We start from the raw sequence: 14,730 nt of genomic DNA on the forward strand, positions 1-14,730 counted from the left end.
AAAGCTCATGATTCTGTATATTTTGGTTAGTCTTTATGGGTCTGTCTACATAGTAGTGTTATTTCAGAATAAGCTATTTCGGAATAAAAATTGCACAATAGCTTATTTCAAAATAGCGCATTTACACTACAAATGTCCATTGAAATGAGAACATAAGAATGGCCATACTGAGTCAGACCAAAGGTCCATCTAGTCGAGTATCCTGTCTGCTGAAAGTGGCCAATGCCAGATGCCCCAGAGGGAGGGATCATAACAGGTAATCTTCATGTGATCCCTCCCCTGTGAACTATCTCCAGAGAAACAGAAGCTAGGGACACCATTCCTACCTATCCTGGCTAATAGCGGTGAGCTATTTTGAAATAGAGCTTCTACACTGATCGGAACTTCAATTGCATTTAAAGCCCTCCGGACGCACTTCAGGCAGGGTATCAGGACAGCAGTCACTTCCTGGAGCTGCTTCCTGAGGCTCTGAGGCTTGTGCTTAAAGGAACCACTCCCCCCGTAATCATGACTCAGGCTCCTCTCCTTTGCCTACCTTTTCACTGCCTGCTCTGATTGCCCTTGTGGACACCTCAGCACTTCTGCCAGGAAACGGGGCCTCCTGCCAAAGAATTTCCAACTCCTGAATCTCATGATGCACCTTCTGGTGCAGTTTTTGCAGACTACCCTTGTGGCACTGCAGAATCTGGACCCACAGCTCCCTGTAGGGCACCTCCTCACCTCTCTCCACATGCTGCTCATGCAACACATCCCCTACCACTCTCCCCTTTACACCGTGCACTGCCGCTTCTGGTGACTGAACACTAGATCATCATGGAGGATTGGGACAACCAGTAGTGGGTCCAGAATTTTCTGTATGTGGACACCTTGGAGCTGTGTGAAAGGGAGAAAGGGGGAGGAGAAGCTCATGGATGGGGCTGGGACTGGCACCTGCTTTGAGTGGTTCCACTGCCTCTTTTACAGGGCCCTTGGTAGCCATGGGGGGAGGGGAGGCTATGGGAAGAAGCCATAGGGGCAGGAGCAGGAGTGGAATCTGGAACAGAAGTGGGAGCAGGAGTGGGAACTGGAGCAGGAGCAGGGAGTGGCTGCTGAATCACTCAATGGCAGTGAGCACACACTCGATGGTGGCTGTGTATGTTGCAAATGTGTTGCAGGTCTCTAGGGCCATCTCCCACCAGGTGCTGTGGTGCAGCTCCTGGTCCACTTCCCACCATTGATCCTGCCACTCCAGAGACCACTGGAGGCCATGCAGGCAGGCAATGTGTTCCCACTCCAGGTCCTCACAGGCTCATCTGCAGCAGCAACTCCCCCAGGGTTGGGAGGTTGGTGCAGATGGTGTTGGGGGCACCTCACTTGCAGCTGGTCCAGCTGTGAAGAACAAAGAGAAGGGCAGTCATACCAGGAGACAGGGTGCATGAAGCCTAGCCTCTGAGACAACACCAAAAGGTCTCGGGTCAGACGAAGGTGACATGCTTGGATCAAGGCCATCTGTGGCCTACTCAGCAGGGAACAGATGTACCAGGGGAAAGCCCTGATGCCACAACATCCCAGGGACAAGCAGACATGGGAATGTGCCAGCCAGGCTGGGAACCTGTGGGCAGGAGGGAGGCTATGGGGAAGCTTGGCTTCCCTCCATGACTCACACATACTGGTTCTGGCAGTGGCAGCGTCCTGCAGGTAGAGGACTTGTATCCCTGACAGCTGGGGGTGGAAAGCTGTTGGGGGGAGATGTGTGTGAATGGCACACACTGCTTGCTGAGGAGGGTGTTACTGGGGTCCCCTCCACTTTCTTCCCCTCCCAGAAGGCTGTCCTAGCAGGGGCTTGGTGTACTCTGCTTCACCATGCTTGCTTGGGAGTGCATGCTGCACTGAAAGAGAGGGCATGTCTGTGTGACGTGAGCCGTGTGTGTGTGTGTGTATGTGTGTGTGTGTGTGTCCCTAAGCCCATCTGCCTTAGTAGTAGCTTGTGGTGAGAGCGTGTCCCACCACAGAGATGGGAGTAAAGGAAGCCTCTCCAGAAACCCTGTGAGCAGGAGCACAAGGGTCCTCTGAGGCAGCTTCATTGCAGCTTAGTGCTTTGGACTGGTGTTCCACATGCACCCATGTGCACAGGCTGCTGCACCATCCCCAGGCCAAGAAGGCTGAGCAAGGAGCGCACAGCCCCTTACTGCCCACCACCGCCCACTGTGTGTGTCATGGGAAAGCAATGGAACTCACCTCACGGGTCTTCCCTTTCTTCATCTGATCCATGGGAGCTATCTTGGGAGAGTGGTACTGGCTCCGGGAATTGGCTAAGCTCTGCGCTGGCAGTTATTGTGGCTTCACTGACCTGTTCCTCCTCCTCCTCCTTCTCCTCTTCTTCCTTGGCCACAGGTCTACCCTCTGGGAGGGTGACAATGAGTATCTCCAGCCCAGAGTACACAACCGGAGAACTGACTTCCTTTCCAGGATATGATGCATTGGTCAGATCTGGGGTACTGCCCCCTGGCCTTAGTATAAGCCTGCCTAACCTCCTTGACTTTCATGCACACCTGCTCCTGGATGTACATGTGGCCCCTATGGTGCAGGCTGTCAGCCATCTGGCCATTGATCCTGGCATTCCTACACCTGGTGCAGAGATCCTGGAGGTTAGCCTCATCTCCTCAGATCTCAACGAGATCCAGGATCTCCACATTAGTCCAGAATGAGGCCCACCTCCTCTGCCCCCCAGGCAGAGGCTTGGGAGCTGCTTGCAGCATTGCTGGCTTCCATGGAGGGCTCAGAAGGCATGCTGGGGTCTGCCATGGCAGGAGGGAAGGCAGAGTTTGATGTTTCTGTGTGGAACGGTGCTAGCAGGGTCTGCTTTGTGCCACAAGCCTTTCCCCTGTGGTTATGGCTTTAAGGGCTGCAGGGGAAGGGGAACTATAGAGTTCTGAGGAGTGTGGACAGAGTGGCCACCAGAGCACCTGTGAGAAGCCCTAGAGACTACCTATTCCAAAATAACCACAGCTGCCCCGTCTACACATGTCCTATTTCAAAATAACTATTTTGAATAGGTATTATTCCTCATAAAATGAGGGTTGCAGAAGTTGGAATAAGATACCCATTATTTCAAAATTATGATGCTCACTTTGGGTATGTCTACACTACAAAGTTAGTTCGAACTAACAGACGTTAGTTCGAACTAACTTTAATAGGCGCTACACTAGCGGTCCGCTAGTTCGAATTTAATTCGAACTAGCGGAGCGCTTAGTTAGAACTAGGAAAATATCATTTTACGAGGATTAAGCCTAGTTCGAACTAGCTAGTTCGAATTAAGAGGTGTGTAGCCCCTTAATTCGAACTAGTGGGAGGCTAGCCCTCCCCAGCTTTCCCTGGTGGCCACTCTGGCCAACACCAGGGAAACTTGTCTGCCCCCCTCCCGGCCCCGAACCCCTTAAAGGAGCACGGGCTGGCTACAGTACCCGTGCCAGGTGCAAGCCTGCCAGCACCCAGCCAGCAGACCCTGCACCTGGCACGGATCGAGCCACCCACCCGATGCCCCTCAGCCCTTCCCCTCTTCCCGGGACCAGGCTGGCGGCTCCCGGGAGCTTGCCCGGGACCGCAAGAGGTGGGCACCCGCCTGGGCTAGTGCGGACATCGTAGACCTCGTCTACGACCTCCACACTAGGCACAGGAAAGTGGCTGGTTAGAGCAGGAGAGCTGCCAGCCTGGCCACCCAGGAGCAGGTGTGCATGAAAATCAAGGTGGTCCACTGAGACCCCCGACTATGAGCCCTGAGCTTACAATGGCTGTCCTGGGTCAGACCAAAGGTCCATATAGCCCAGTAGCCTGTCTGCCGACAGCGGACAACCCTAGGAACCCTGGAGGGGATGGACCGAAGACAGTGACCAAGCCATTTGTCTTGTGCCATCCCTCTCCAGCCTTCCACAAACCTTGGGTAGGGACACCACTCCTACCCCCTGGCTAATAGCACTCCATGGACCCAACCTCCATGACTTGATCTCACTTCCCTTTAAACTCTGTTCTAGTTCTAGCCTTCACAGCCTCCTGCAGCAAGGAGTTCCACAGGTTGACTCTTTGCTTTGTGAAGAACAACTTTCTGATACTAGTTTGAAGCCTGCTACCCATTCCTTTCCTTTCGTGTCCTCTAGTCCTTCTTTATGGGAACTAATGAAGAACTTTTCTGTATGCACCCTCTTCACCCAACTCCTGATTTTAGAGACCTCTATCCTGTCCCCCCTCCGTCTCCTCTTTTCTAAGCTGAAAAGTCCCAGTATCTTTAGCCTCTCTTCATATGGGACCTGTTCCCAACCCCTCATCATTGTAGTTGCCCTCCCCTCTCCCACCCTCTCTCTTCCCCTCTCCCACCTCCTTTTCCCAGTCTCCCCCAGTTTTGTTCAATAAAGACAGATTCCATTTTTGAACACAATTGTCCTTTATTTTGTACATCAAGAAGAGAGGCTAGGGAAGGGTAAGTGGAAGGAGGTGAGGGAGGAATGTGGTATGCGCCCCTGATGGGGAGGACTGGGCTGGCTCTGTGGGCTTCTGGGGGTGGAAGCTCTCCTGCAGCCCCCCGATTGCTCCCTCTCCCCAGATGGCAGCCTGCGGCAAGTGCAGCCGGTCTGATGGCCGAGTGCTGTGATGTGCCCAGTGTGGGTACTCCGGGCAATCCAAGTCAGGACTGCTTTGCAAGCGGGACACCCCTGAGAACTGTCTGTCCGGGGTGGGGGTCTGGACCCTTTATGCATAGCCCTCGGCTAGCCTGAGACAGCATCTCCACGCTCTAAGTCCTCCTCTGATGCCCTGCCGGCACTGCTTCCGGCCATCTTTAAGCCCTGTTCAGGGTCCACTCAATGTGGACATGCTAGTTCGAATTAGCAAAACGCTAATTCGAACTAGTTTTTTAGTCTGGATCCGTTAGTTCGCATTAGCTTAGTTCGAATTAACTAATTCGAACTAAGTTAGTTCGAATTAATGTTGTAGTGTAGACGTACCCTTTGTTACTGCAAAATAATGTGAGTTATTTCAAAAGAATGTTGCTATGTAGATGTGCCCTGAGGTGCCACAGGACTACTTGTTTTTAAAGTTAAAGACTAACAAGGCTACCCCTCTAAGATTTTTTTTATCTATTTACAGTAGCTGTGCTTTAAATGTAAATGTAAAGGAGTCACTTGAAAGAAGGATTAGTATACATTTTAATAGTTATTGTAATAATTACTTTTGAGAGACAAATAAGCTATGAAATCAACATGAACACTGCAGCTGTCAGACGTTGGATGTAGCAATGAATTATTCGGGAATAAACTTGTCATTAGTTGTGGGAAAAATCACTGAGAAATCATGATAAAAGAAGGAAGAAGGGAAATACCTCACAAAAAAGTTAGTCCCATCACTAAATTGCCTGTCTAGAAGGCTCTCAGATAGCATAGTGATGGGAGCCATATAATAATCTGTATAGAATAAAATGGCAATCATATCTCAATCAAGTAATGAAAATCCAGCAAAAGTTTGCAGTGAAATACTGTAGGGTTTTTCTTAATAATCTACCAGACTTCTCAATATATTTTGGCTTTACCTCATCTTCATTGTACAGAAAGCTCTACCTACATGTATGGCTTCATCTGGAGTTGAGCAGGTGTCTCACAGCTTGAGGAGACATACACATGCTAGTTCTCATCAAGCTAGCACACTAAGAACAGGATTTAGCTGCAGCAGTTTGACACTATGTCTACACTGCCATCTTTTTGAGTTTACAGAAAAGGCTTTTCCAACATTTGGGCCATCTATACGGCGCCAAATGTTGGAAAAATCTCCTCTTTCAAAACATCCCCTATTCCTCATAAAATGAGGAATATAGGGATACCGAAAGAATGTTCCTGCTTTTTTGGAAACTATTCTGAAAAAGCAGATGCGTTCCCTGGACTCAGCAGAGTTTTTCAGGGATACCCCTGAAAAACTCTACAGTCTTGCATAGCCTGAGTAGAAGTATGGGCTAGCTTTTCCAAATATGTGCTTAGGGACTCTGATGGGAACAAGTTCTAATCCAGCTGCTTTTGCTACTATGGCTACGTTCTATTGCTAGCTTGCTAGTTTGATGAGAGTTAGTGAGAGTATATTCTCCTTGGGCTGAGAATCATACCTTCATCTCCAAGTTTATGTCCATTCTTTATTCCTGGTAGCTCTTTTTCATACCGTGTCTGATTTTTTGTAGGAAATAATACCATCATCTAATATTTACCATTTTAATGTAGTTAATTTCAATTTGAAATGAGGCCAAGTTCACTGTAGATTATGAACATGTCTTTGTAATGTACATTCAGCTAAATCCAACTAATTTATACTAATGTACAAAAGGGGCAATTAAGAGTAACCATTTTTGAGCTACCAATTTTGAATTGTCATTACTCACTGATCTTCACGCTATTCAGCTCTTTTTAAGATATTGCTACAACAGTGTAAAATTCTGTCCCCAGGTACATATGTACTGATTCCTATTTAAATCAACTGAAACTAAAAATATCTATTTCAAGGTAGCATTTGGCACAGAACATCTTGTCCTTGTTGCAATCATTGTATAAGAAAAAGCGTTCTCTGTCTAGTCAGTAACATTTACATGAAAAACTAGTATTTTGAATTGTATTCCCCCACTAATTAATCTATTAGTCTGTTAGGAGTCAGTTTTGCAGATACAGATGAACATGGCTGTCACTGAAACTTTTTTACAGAATACAAGTAATTCCTGTATAAGTTAATTAAAGCCAGTCACATCCTTCAGTAGAAGAATTGGGCTCTTTTTAAGGACAAGTATACAAACATTCATAACCTGTTAATTACATCAGTTGTACCAGCTGTGACCTCTACAGTGGAGGTTGCAGAAAAAGGGTTTGTTTTTTTAATACATATTTTAACATGCTAACAACTTTATAGAAAGTTGTCTTTTAGGGCTGAACTTTTCCATGCTTGTTCATTGCTGAAGACAAAATGTTCTGGAAAGACTGCCAAAAATCTCTTCAATTATTACAAGAGTTAGAAGAACAATGCCTTTTTGTCCATTAGGAAAAACAAACACTTCACTGCATTTTCCATAGTGATAATTCAAAGAGCTGAACTTTGTACCTTCTTATTTATATTAGAAATGTAGATAGGCCATAACAAACAGTATATGCTTTGTGGAAAACGGAAAATATGGTTTTACATTTAAGTCATTTTGAGTTTGAAAAATGCAGAATGGAACATAGGCAAATGAAAAATTTAACTTCTCACTTAAAGACTGATGTACTGCACAGGTGGTTAACTGTGCAGATGTTTGGTTACAGGAGTTTACAAGCTCATCTGCTACAGCAAGAGTAACTTCTGAAAGGATAACAACTTCAGAGCAAGACATGAATCTTGCAAGGTCAGCAAGTCACTTATCTTTTGACTAAGGAGCTTTACAAGGGCATTTTGGCTCATTAGTGCCATAGCATGTAACTTAAAGAAGCTCTGTAGCAGAATTGTAAATTGAAAAAGCTAAATAATTTGATCTTTCCTTTCCTTCACTTAAAAAAAAGCAGTAGAAATAAATATGAAAACATCAGCCATGGCATACTTGCCTAGTATTTTTAATTCCTCTTTTCTCATTAAAGTTTAGCCTTGACTTACTGGGCAAGATCCTCAGCTAATGAAAATCAGCATAGCCCCATTGATTTCAATAGACCTACACGGATTTACACCAGCTAGATGTGGGTTTGTTATTTTTTAATATATGTAATAAAATACCTGGCCTTCAGAGAAGCACAGAGGAACTTTTCCTGAGTGTTTGACATTGCAGTCCTAATGCTCTGTTGATGATTGTTCATAGTACAATAAAGGCAGCTTTCTTTTGAATAAACATATAATGAAATTTCAAAAGTGGACGAACTGTTCGTGAACATTATGCTTAAATTTCATTTGAGATTAAAGATATTCCTACTACATTTATTAAATTTTCACTTCCTATTCTTTTGCACAGGCATTTTCAAATAATTACAAAAGAACATCAGTAGAAATCAATGAAATGTGAGGATGCAGCTAGGCAAAAATATTTCCTGTGAGTACATTCAGGAAATACATTTCTCCAGTGCTGCCAGCTTCATTTATGCATTCTGTTAAGATAGACAAATATTATACTGAATCTGATTTTTCCTGGTGTGAATATGTGACATAAAATTTGATGGATATATATAGACATACAAGTGCTCTTACTGTTAACCACATTTTCTTAAGTCAAATCTTTAATGTAGTTAAGTTAATTACTTCCCTTGTAGTAGCCTTATTACATACTAAGGCTGTTGAAATAAACAGGACCCTTCTACTGAATAAGATTCAATTTCCAGAGTTGCCAGTTGGCACTATGACTACTCCTAAGGGCAGTACTGTGATGATGTTACTGGTTCTGACACATCCATTCAATATGTGTGCTATATCACTTGAATTTATCTGCAATGACTTCAAAATCTGGATGATGCTATTTTTTCCGTATTGATTCTGTCACTACAAAGACAATTTTTAAAGTATCTGGCAGACTTTCTCTTTCAAAAACCATCATTAGAATCTGTCTTTTTAAGATACCTGTAAGCAATGGGCTAAATATTAAATGGATCAACAATTACATTCAGCATCTTGATCAGTCTTTTGCTTTCAGGCAAAAGCAGATAAAGAAACCAAACACAAACAAACAGACAAACGAACCAGTAGATATGGGGTTTTCAGAAAGGGCTGAAAACCTCAAATATCTACTGCCAGAATATTGGCACCAGATCTGAGTGCACAACAGAGTCCATTTGCAGCAGGCATTAAGTGTCTTAGCTTCAATGCAAAGTGGTCTTAAAGCTGATTTAAATGGGCAGCTGAATATTTCTTCTTCATGAAGGGATTTCAGCTGGTTTACAGCTATACCATCCAGGTCCATGTGCAGGGCCAGGTAGATAGGCAGAACTATGGGGTCTCAATATATGGATGAGATGATGGTGTAGACAGAAGTAGTGTAGATTTATTAGGAAAAGTTTATGGACAAACATTAGGGAAAACAGGAGCCTATATAAGAAGAATGGGCTCTACCTCAATCAAAATGGAACCGGATTGATGGCACTTAAAATTTAAAAAGTCATTTTTAAATTAAGGGTTGGGAAAAAACCAACAGGTGTGGAGGAGCACATGGATCAGAAAGAGACATCCCTTAAAGGCGGTTGTGTATTAATAGAGATTCTCCATGTCCTAGTAAATAGGAGAGGATGGGCAAGATCTACTGAGAAGCAGTCAAATGAAAAATAATCCCTTCAATCATCCTGTAATGTCAGACAGCTAAATGGCAACAAGTTTTTAAAGTGTTTAAATACAAATGTTGGAAGTCTAAATAATAAGATAGGTTAACTAGATTACCTTGTATTGAATGAGGATATTGATATAATAGGCATCACAGAAACTATGTATAATGAGGATAATCAATAGGACACAGCAATACCAGAGTATAAAATAAATCGGAAGGACAGAACAGGTTTTGCTGATGAGGAAATGGCACTATATGTGAAAAAGCATAGAATCAAATGAACCAAACTATTCCATAGAATCTTTACAGTTAGTAATTCCATGCTCTAATAATATTAATATAGCAGGATGGCGATAGTGACTGTGAAAGGCTAAGGCAGATTAGAAAGGATGTAAAAATACAAAAAGCAATAATAATGAGGGATTACAACTAACCCCATATCTACTGGGTACATGTCACCTCAGGATGGGATGACAAGATAAAGATTGACTACTTGGAAATACTAGCAATAATATAATTAAATTTAACATCCCTGTAGCAGGAAAAACTTCACAGCAGCCCAACCCTATGGCACTTAATTTCAGAAAGGGGAACTACACAAAAATTAAATAGATATTAAAAGGTACAGTGCCAAAAGTAAAATCCCTGAAAGATGCATGGGAACTTTTCATAATCTGTGATATAGGCTAAACTTAAATATATACCCTAAATTAAAAAACAGTAGGGCTATGCCTACACATCAAAGCTATTTTGCTATACTAGAGGTATCTCAAAATAGCTACCCCGTGTCTTTTGAACACGTCTGCATGAAATATAGTGGACATGCTATTTCGGCATCCTGGTAATCCTAGTTCTATGAGGGTTATGAGATGCCTCGAAATAGCACTTTATTTTGAAATAAACAACGCAATTTGCACAACACAAATTGCTTATCTTATTTTGATTTTACAGTGTAGTGTAGACATAGCCTAGGAGAACCAAAAAAAAACCCAGCAAAACCACTGTGACTTAACAACCAGTCAAAAGAAGCAGTGGAAGATTAAAAAGGCATCATTTAAATAGTGGAAATTAAAACCTACTGAGGAAAATAGAAAGAAGCATACACTCTGTCAAATGAAGTGTAAAATATAACTAGGAAGGCCAAAATTATTTTAAAGAACAGCTAGCCAAAATCTCAATAAGTAATAGCAATCTTTTAAAGTACATCAGAGGCAGTGAGCCTGCTAAACAAACAGAGGGGCCATTGGACTATCAACATGCCAAAGGAGCACTCAAAGACAATAAGGTCATTGAGGAGAAGCTAAATGGATTTTTTTTCATCAGCTTTAATGGTTGAAGATGTTAGGGAGCTTCCCAAACATGAGCCATTCTTTTTACGTGACAAATCTGAGGAAGTGTCTCAGATTGAGGTATCATTAGAGGAAGTTTTGGAACAAATTGATAAACTAAACATTAACAAGTCACCAGGACCAGATGGCATTTGCCCAAGTGTTCTGAAAGAACTCAAATGTGAAATTGCAGAACTATTAATTAATTTGTAACCTATCCTTTAAATCAATTTCTGTACTAAATGATTGGATAGCTAATGTGACACCAATTTTTCGAAAGGTCTCTAGAGGTAATCCTTACAATTACAGACCAAAAGCTGCAGGGGGAAGCCGAGTTAGTCTGTACAGGTTAAACTTAAAAAACAACAAATGGTCTGGTAGCACTTTATAGACTAACAAAACATGTAGATGGTATCATGAGCTTTTGTGGGCACAGCCCACTTCTTCAGATGACGGCAGTCAAACTCCGGTCATCTGAAGAAGTGGGCTGTGCCCATGAAAGCTCATAATTACAGACCAGTAAGTCTAACCTCAATACCAGGCTGAAACTATCATTAAAAACAGCATTGTTAGACACATAGATGAACTTAAATGGTTGGGGATGAGTCAACATGGTTTCTGTAAAGGGAAAGCATGTCTCACAAATCTAATAGAATTCTTTAAGGGGATCAACAAGCATGTGGTCAAGGGGGATCCAGTGAATATAGTACAGTGGTTCCCAACCTTTTCAATACCAGGGTATGTCTACACTACCCTCCTAGTTCGAACTAGGAGGGTAATGTATGCATACCGCACTTGCTAATGAAGCCCGGGATTTGAATTTCCCGGGCTTCATTAGCATAAGCGGGGAGCCGCCATTTTTAAATCCCCGCTGCTTCGAACCCCGTGTAGCGCGGCTACACGGGGCTCGAACTAGGTAGTTCGGACTAGGGTGCCTATTCCGAACTACCGGTACACCTCGTTTCACGAGGAGTAACGGTAGTTCGGAATAGGACCCTAGTCCGAACTACCTAGTTTGAGCCCCGTGTAGCCGCGCTACACGGGGTTCGAAGCAGCGGGGATTTAAAAATGGCGGCTCCCCGCTTATGCTAATGAAGCCCGGGAAATTCAAATCCCGGGCTTCATTAGCAAGTGCGGTATGCATACATTACCCCGCTAGTTCGAACTAGCGGGGTAGTGTAGACATACCCCCCGAGACTGGTAAACCCATTCATAAGCTTTTGGCAGACAGGTAACATTTTATTTTCATATTTGCATATTCATTATGCAAAAAAATGTTACCGGTTTGCCAAAAGTCCCAGTCTCCAGAGTCCCCAGGTTCCAGTCCTAACCCCTAAAGCCCCCCACTGCCCCACTATACCCAGCACCAGCCACTGACCCCAGAGTCCTCTGCACCCCTAGTGCCAGCCTCCTGCACTCAGAGGCCCTCCAGTTTCAGCCCCCGACCCCTTAGAGCCAACCACCCCCACCCAATGTCAGCCTTCAGTTTCCAGACCCCCACTGCAGCCAATCCCACATCTCCAATATCATCCCCATCCCGAGAGCCCCCCAGTGCCAGCTCTGCTTTCATAGCCCCCCTCCTAACTCCACCTCCAAAGCATTGCCAGTACCCCACTCTCAGAGCCCCGCACCCTTAGAGCACCTAAGCACTAGCCCCACCTACAGAACCCTCATTGCCTGCCCCATCCCCTTCACCTAGTCCTGCACTGCCTCCCAGCTACCAGCTGAGCGCTGCTGCCTGGGTCATGGCTGTTTTAAGGCTGCCATGCCAAACTCCGCACAGCCCTTCCACCATGCAGCCATGTCTGGGAGGAGACCCCACCCCTTCCCTGCCAGGCCTGGTGATAGCCCAGCCCCCAATACATGTCCAAGATCAGAGGTGTCTGCCACACAACCAACAGGGGCAGGAGCATGTTTCTGGTGGCTCGAGAGTTCCTCCCCAGCCCTTTAACAGTTGGGGCTTATAGGAGAAGGGTCACTCAGCCCACGCATGTCTCAGGATCGTGGCACCCACCCAAAATCCTGGTGGTACTAGCCCCCCTGCCACCCATTGATTTGAGTCAAGGATACCAGCTCCCCCTATATAACTTCAACCGATGCTGCCAGCTGCGGCGACCTGGGATTTTGGAAAGAGTCCAGACACATAATGAGGGCTGGAACTGGCAGGGAAGACCCCACTGGGGAAGCTGGGCCCTGACGGAAGAGGGGCGAAAATTACAGACACCCAGCATGGCTTCTCAGGCCCTCCAACCTGATCCTTTTTGGTAATATCGATAAAGGCCAGCATGCTCCATTCCTTAGTCCCAAACACACTTCCTACAATGGATAGGACATGTGACAGGTGCCTGCCACACAGCCTGGCTGGCTGGGCTGCGTGGCTGGTACCAGAGCTGGAACCAGAGCCATGATGAGGCTGCCCTAGCAGGAAAAGCCCCACCGCAGCTCAGCTCCCGCCAAGGCACATGGGGAAGCCTGCAGCACCACTCACCATGGGAAGAGAATTTTTAGTGCATGCACAGGTGTGCACCTTATAGAGAACGGAGCTCCCCAGCAGGCAGAGATAATTAGCAGCTGGGGGCATGGCCTGGCAGTGTGCCATTTTCGGCCCACCACCAGTCTGTGGATCAGTGATAGGGAACCGCTGATATAGTATACTTAGATTTCCAGAAAGCCTTTGACAAGGACTCTCACCAAAGACTTTTAAGGAAAGTAAGTTACCATGTGATAAGAGGGAGGTCCATGTCCTCTCATGGGTTTGTACCTGGTTAAAAGACAGGAAACAAAGGTTAGGAATAAATTATCGATTTTCAGAATGGAGAAAGGTGTCCTGGGGCCAAACCTATTCAACATATTCATAAATTATCTGAAGAAAGGGTTAATCAGTTAGGTGGCAAAATTTGCAGGTGATACTAAATTGCTCACGATAGTTAAGTCCAAAGCAGACTATAAAGAACTTCAAAGGTATCTACTAGGTAACTGGGCAACAAAATGGCAGATTAATTTTAATGCTGATAACTCTAAAGTAATGTACATTGGAAAAAATAATCCCAACTATACATATAAAATGTTGGGACTAAATTAGGTTTTATCACTAAAGAGAGAGATCTTGGAGTCAGTGTGGATAGTTCTCTGAAAATATGCACTCAATGTGCAGCAACAGTCAAAAAACAAGCAGAATGTTATGAATTGTTAAAAAGGGATAGCGAATAAGACAGGGAATATTTAATACCTTTATATAAATCCATGGTATGCCCACATCTTGAACACTGCATGCAGATGTAGTTGCCTTATCTCAAAAAAGATAGCTTGGCATTGGAAAAAGTTCAAAAAGGATAATAAAACTGATTAAGGGTGTGGAACACGTGCCAAATAAAGAGAGATTAATAAAACAGGGACTTTTCACCTTAGAAAAGAGGAGACTTGGGGTGTGTCTAGACTACAGGGTTTTTCCGGAAAAACAACCTTTTTTTGAAAAAACGTCACCTACATCCACACTGCAACTGCATTCTTTCGAAAGAAAATAGAATGTAGGGTTTTTTCCATCATTTGGTAAACCTCAATTTATGAGGAATAATGCCTTTTCTGAAAGAGCTCTTTCAGAAAAAAGTGCGTGTGGACATGGAAGAGGCAGTTCTTTCGAAAAAAGAGGCCTCCAGGAGGCCCTGATGGACACTCCACCCACACTAATTATAGCTCCATAATTTCTGTCTCCAGCCAAGTCTTGAAACTGCAAGCACCCGTGGCAAGCCTTATGGCAGGAAACCGGCCTCAGAGCAGCACCCTGACCACGCAGCTCTCCCTGCCATAGCAAGAATCAGCCATGGCACAGCCACAAGTCCCCCAAGCCCACCCTGGCCTTTCCAGGGAGCCAGCCCAGGGGGGTCCCATGACCCACTCAGGGGCACCAAATTCTGGGCACCATCCTGGTTGGGTGCTGAGATACAGGCACTCCTGGAGCTCTGGGGCTAGCAGGAGTCCCTCTAGAAACTCCAGTTGCGCTGCAGAAATGTGGACATTTATGGCTGGATGGCCGAGGCTCTCCTTCAGAGAGGACACCACCCCCGCACTCTTGACCAAGTGAGCAGCAAGTTCAAGGAGCTGCTATAAGGGTATGCATGGGCCAGGGAGCGCTCC

The 14,730-nt window shown here is 44.9% G+C and overlaps 1 protein-coding gene across 2 annotated transcripts in view; it reads right to left on the reverse strand.

The window, feature by feature from the left end:
- KHDRBS2 (KH RNA binding domain containing, signal transduction associated 2) overlaps positions 1–14,730 on the reverse strand; it is a 602,985-nt gene that overhangs the window by 485,333 nt on the left and 102,922 nt on the right. The gene's annotated exons all lie outside the window — the stretch shown is intronic.

The sequence above is a fragment of the Pelodiscus sinensis genome, chromosome 3 (assembly GCF_049634645.1).
Source record: "Pelodiscus sinensis isolate JC-2024 chromosome 3, ASM4963464v1, whole genome shotgun sequence".
Classification (NCBI taxonomy): Eukaryota; Metazoa; Chordata; order Testudines; family Trionychidae; genus Pelodiscus; species Pelodiscus sinensis.